This window comes from Vanacampus margaritifer, chromosome 12 (genome assembly GCF_051991255.1).
Source record: "Vanacampus margaritifer isolate UIUO_Vmar chromosome 12, RoL_Vmar_1.0, whole genome shotgun sequence".
Classification (NCBI taxonomy): domain Eukaryota; kingdom Metazoa; phylum Chordata; class Actinopteri; order Syngnathiformes; family Syngnathidae; genus Vanacampus; species Vanacampus margaritifer.
This window is the reverse complement of record NC_135443.1, coordinates 11994688-12000687: the sequence shown is the minus strand read 5'-3', so window position 1 is coordinate 12000687 and position 6000 is coordinate 11994688. Positions and strand designations below refer to the sequence as shown.

General features: G+C 36.5%; 1 protein-coding gene across 3 annotated transcripts in view; it reads left to right on the top strand.

Moving 5' to 3' along the window:
* Positions 1-6000, top strand: part of cdh23 (cadherin-related 23) — a 172218-nt gene continuing 166218 nt past the window's right edge. For all 3 annotated transcript variants that reach the window (XR_013296236.1, XM_077582265.1, XM_077582262.1), the window contains exon 1: positions 1-85. The gene's annotated coding sequence lies outside the window, so the exon portion shown is untranslated. The remainder of the gene's footprint in view (positions 86-6000) is intronic.

Below are 6000 nucleotides of genomic sequence, written 5' to 3'. Positions count from 1 at the left end.
ATCACATTCTTGCGGCGAGGCATCACAGCAGGACAAGAGATCCAATCTAGAGGTTGTCATCCGGAGACGGACCCGGACGAGGAAGGTAGGATGATACTAGAATGACTTCAATCTAATTATCCCCCTCCTCCTATCGTCATCAATGCTGTATTGAGTTGACTCCCCTGTGGTTTGAGGGAGATCGTTGTGTTGGAATACGTTAATTTTGGCTGAATTAATAGCACGTTTTTTATGCATTTCACACCACATTTATTTAACACTTTTGATTAGTTTTACGAGTGTTTGCTGCTTATAATTAATAAGTCCAACCCAAACCATAAACCCAAATTGTGTTTTTAAGTGGATGTTAATAAAATAAAAAAAAAAGTGTTTTAAATAACACGACAGTTCAATGCAATGACAAAGTACATAAAAAGTTGTTGTTTTTTCATCATGGGCGTAATTAAGTGGCGAGTAAATGATTGATAGAGCGCATGCGCGGCCAGAGGTGTCAGGTGAACACTATTATCTCAGGTAGCTGCACAGTGACTTCAGACGTGCCTGCTGTTGATCGCCTTGCGCCCACTTACTTATTTATGCATCTGTAACTCGATGCGACGTTAGTTTAATGCTGTGATGACTCCGCAGTTTTTAATTTGAATTTTATGATACCGGTTGTCTGTTTTCATTGGTACTTTCACTTGCAGATGTTATGAATTCCCTTTGCCTTTGATTGTGCCAAATTATTTACATTAAAGCGAATACAAATTAGTGACTACTTGTTTGCTTGATGGAAAATGAGAACATTATGCCATCTTTAAATTTTGAAATGATGGTGCAGTAGAGTAGATGGCGGCAGACTCCATTAGAGCAATTTTTTTGAGAGAACAATTGAATATTTATTGAGGTAGCAGATATGAGCAGCAATAAAAATAATACCCAGGACACAAAAATATCACAAATATTTCCATATATTTAACTTAAAAGTTATTAGCCTTTCTGTAGAAACCAGTAGGCCAGTGCCACAACTGGTACAGCTTCATCAGGAATTCAACTTTTCCACCCAATTGTTCACAGCATGGAATATTTGAAGATTCACTTGTGGGTCATAAATGTACGAGTGGACTTGTTTATTTTGAAAAGTACTGACTAGACAAGCCTTTCTTGGTTGTGTTTGCAGGTTTTCCATTAATATGGCATTCCTGTTAAAAGTAAGAATGGGAAAGATAAAGACAATCTAAACACATGTATGAAAAAAAGCGTATTCTTTTATCATCATTAACTCAAGAAATACAAGTTTAATGATTGTGAAAAGCTGGAAGCTGCAGCCTTTCCCTCATTTGCTATGTAGTGAGCGTATGTGTCTGACTCTTGGCCTCTCTGAGTGTCACTCTCATTGAGCGTCACACTCATGAAATTCATTCAGAATAAGAAAAAAAAAAAATCCGAAATGGAGAGTCCATATCTGACATGTTGACTGACAGACTCAAATGGAACACAATATAAGGAAGAGGGGACTGTGCGTTATGAGGTCTCGGAGAGGAGGCAAAGCAATGCGAGCTGAAGGAAGGACTTCAGCGTTATCAAATTGGAAGAGGCGTAAAAGTGTCGAGCGGGGGAAAGGGAGAGAAGGCGATGTATGATGAGGAAAAACTTGTTTATTTTGTGGTGTTTGCTGGCATGGTGCCTGTAATAATTCTTGTTGCGTTGCCATGTGGAAGTTGTGATGAGGCTTCATCCTTTGGGGAAGGCTCCACATTGATTGCCAGGATGTGAAGGCTTCTAAATATAAACTCGTCTCTTACATATATGTATTTGATTCAATTAGACCGTGTGCCATTAATATATGTTCTTCGCCTTTATTACGGCGACTTGAATGATTGGTTGTGCATTTGAAGGTGCATTTTGAAGAGTGTCATTGTTAGATTTACTTACACAATTAAATAAGCCTGTTAAAAAATATTTGCAACTGTGCACTTTGAGTAGCATTATGTGCAGATGTAAGATTGTTTATCACTGTGAAAAATATGTAACAAATATTGTTGAAGTTTGCAATTACTTTATTTAGCAATTTAATAGGCACAGCGAGCGGCAGTTGGGAATTTGGTATAGCGCACCTGGCTCAGATTCAAAAGCATCAGGGATCCTGTTGGATGCCTGTGCTTTCTGTGCTTAAGTGGCTTTTTTTTTGGGCTTCCTCCCACATACAAATACTTGAAAGTTAGGTTAATTGAAGATTGAATTGGCCACAGGTGCAAACTTTAAATTTGAAAAGGTCTTATGTAGCAGATGCAGTGTATTCAGGAGTTGGGTCGTTGACCATTCTGGCTCGATTTGAGCTTTGGAGAGCATGTTTTGTTTTCTTTTTCTGTATGAAATAAATCTAATGAAGGCAGTTTAATTAGACTGAATGCATATTTGGAGGTCCCACTTTCCTTTACTCTCATTTATTCTTAAAGAACAGCATTTAATTAAATGTAGGCGTGCACTGAACTGTAATGCTGACTGCATGAGACTGTGGTAAAGAAGGAGATGAAGACAAGAACAGAACATCAAAAGAAAAAATGTGACAGTGGCAGTCTAACTTTATTCCTGTTTGGAGTACTTGGCAGTTTTTAGAAGTCCATTTTATAATTATTATTATACATGTGGCATATATTCTAACTGCATCAGAACTTCGATTGCAATATCACCATCCTCTTAAAATTATGGCATAAGTCCTATTATACAAATATATATATATATATATATATATATATATATATATATATATATATATATATATCCATAGTGAAACAGCTCATTCGATTCCAAACCTGAAATGAATTATTAATTAATTAATTAATTAAACCAACTATTTGGTTCAGTTTTTATGTTTTCTGGGGGAAAAAAATGGAAAAATGACTTTGGCCATTATTTTGGGAGGATGATATGATATATCACTCTCCCACGGTGAACGACTTATACCATTACAAGACAGAAACAAGGGCCACAGCACAGTATTATCAAGAGGAAAATGAGGGCCACACCCAAAAACAAAGAGCTGACAGCAAACATCAAGGACCTCCAGGCAATGCCATGGCACATCAAGGCAGTGGTTAAGGCAAAGGGATTCCCATTAACTACTAAAGATTGACATATCGTTTTAAAAATACCAACCATCCATCCTTTTTTTCCCCCATGCAAAACACTGGGAAGTATTCAAATTTTTTTGAAATCCTGTTTTCGTGGGTTTTATGAGCTCGAGGCCCAAATAATGTAAAGATAAACAAATAAGTACTTGAAATTACTTAAATTGTGGACCCTGAATCTATAATATATGAAAGTTTTACTTTTTGAAAGAAATTATGAAAATTATTCAACTTTTCAAGGATATTAAATTTTTTGGACGAGCAAAATAATAATAATAACTGAATCATAATCTATGCATTTTCTGCACTGTCGATTTGAAGCAATGCAGTTTTTGAGCAATAAAGTGACACAAATCACAAATGCCTTTTAGAATCTGATTCGTAAAGTAGTTCGATCGGTATCGGTACCAGCAGATTCCACACATGGATAAACGGTATTGGTATCGGCAACATTAGAACCCAGATACTCACACTTGTAATAGTTTCTCCTTTTAACTTACACTTCCACCTAATTCCACCTGTGTGTTGTCATTAAATCACTGGAGGCAGCCAGGCAGAACTGAAGAACACACATTGGTAAGGAGTGGAAGACTGAGAAGATTATTCTGCTCACTCGGTTGCATCAAAAGGAAGCCATCAATTCCATGATTCCACTATCAGTGCAGTTTTTATTGATTTTGTTTTCCTTTGAGTTGTTTAAGTGTGCAGTGCACACCAAATCATTTACAATACTTTTAAGATTTTGTTTTAGCTGCAACCAGTCCAAGTTAAACCCTGATTCTCACCAAATTTTGGCAGTGATAGGCTCCAGTTTTCCATAACCCAAATGAGGATGAGTGTGTACCAAAATGGATGGATGGATAATATGGAAATGCAGAAAACACAAGAAAGCAAGCATTGGATTCATTTCATTTCGCACCATTAAAATCTCTAAAATTCCAATCTACGCCCACCACATATCATTCTATAAATCTTACGCTCTTGTAAAACTACATTCAAGCAGAAACTTTCATGTCCGTGTTGTGTGGCAAATTCTCATTTTTGATATTCACACATGGAATGCTGCCTTGTGATGTGGCTGCAATGGTAGGCGTTGACCCAGGACAGAGAGACAGTGAGGGTGAAATGAAACTTCACTGGGTCAGGAAGGATGTGAAGTGTTGAGATGTAAAGGTCATCTGTGCTGAGGAGGAGCTACTAAATGGTGTGATTTGACTACAACTGGATAAAAAACATCTGCTGTTGCAGGGACGCTCAGTCCACGCGGATGTCGAGAGAAACAAAATGAGACGAATGCCTTTCTACAGGCTGTTGTCTGCCCTCTGACACTGCCTGTTTGTGTTTATGTTGTCTTCTGTACACGTGGGTCGCGGCTGCAAAAGCACATTGCAAAATATGTTGGTCAAGGGACAAGAGACTGTGGTTGATAAACAACCCCAAAGAATGACTCGAGATCAAGAACGGAACATTTTTTATGGATGTACTGATCATACACTTAAACATAACATTTTGGTCAATGGTGGCCATGTTAACTATAACTAATTTTGCTCAATTCTCAGGGAATGTCATCAATCTGTACCAGGTAGTTTCGTCTCGCATCCGATCAGGCTTCATTAGCTCATGATCAAAGACTAGACAGGACAGTTCCAGACTGAGGGGGTGGTGGAGGACCCAAGTATTTAGGAGGCATGCCCAAACCAAGAACGGTTTCACTCTTTTGGGATGAAGTAAAGAATTCTTCTCAGATCAGAGGCAAAACTTCTAAGACAACCTGAAAAATCCAGTTGCGAACCTGAAAAATCCAATTGCGATCGTTTAAGTGCACTGAGAATACAATGACCTAGATCAGTGGTCTAGAACCTGCGGCTCTGGAGCCACATTTGTCTCGTTAGTCCCTCTCCCGTGGCTCCCTGTGGATATTTAAAAAATAAATTAGTATAAATGAATACTATTTTTTTTACATATTCATTGTATTTTTAGATAAAATATTTTGTAAAGGAATTAAGAATTTATATCAATTTTAAGTTGTCAGGAAAAGAGAGGCAAAAGGTAGATAAACATTATTTTTTAAATGACCTAAAAATGTCCAAAAAGTGACCATAACATTTCCAAAAAGAAAGAGGAAAAGCAGAAAAATTACCATAAAATGTTTATGAAATTGCCTAAACAGTCAGAAGATTTATTTTTAAAAAGGCAGGAAAGAAAATGTTCAAAAAGTAAACCTAAAATTCCCCAAAACAAAAGAAGAAATCCCGAAAAATACCATACAATGTACACAAAAATAGTCAGAAAATTAATAGCAAAAAAGGGGGGGAAGGAAAAAAAAGAAGCCATAAAATGTCTAAAAAAAGGAAAACATTTACCATACGTCCGTAAAATTGTCAAAAATTAAAGAAATTTGACAGAAAGGCAGAAAATTCTAAAAATGTATGAAGAACAAAGAATGAAAAATTACCAAATAAATGAATAAAATCCAAAAACAGAAGATGAAAAATCAAAGAAAATCAACCTCAAAGTATTGGATGCTGCTGTTTTCATTTTTTTTTGCATCTCTTGGTATATTAGTATATTAGGCTAACACGAACACACGGTTTCATTCATCACAATGTTAAACTGTTTTGTGGCTCTCGACAGATTTTTTGCTATTCATTTGGCCTAAAATGACTATTTTGATGGCCAAGATTGCTGTAATAGGCACGTTATCTTGCTCAAATTTGAAACAGATGTATATGTCAGTTTAGCAATGTTTTTTTGAAAATACATTTTGATGAAACCTGGATTTGTCTTTTACAAAAGACCATCCAAAATACTACACAAACGTACTTTTGCTACATTCAAATACTTGACACATACTGTATGCTTGGCATTTACTCTGTTAATATACTTTACG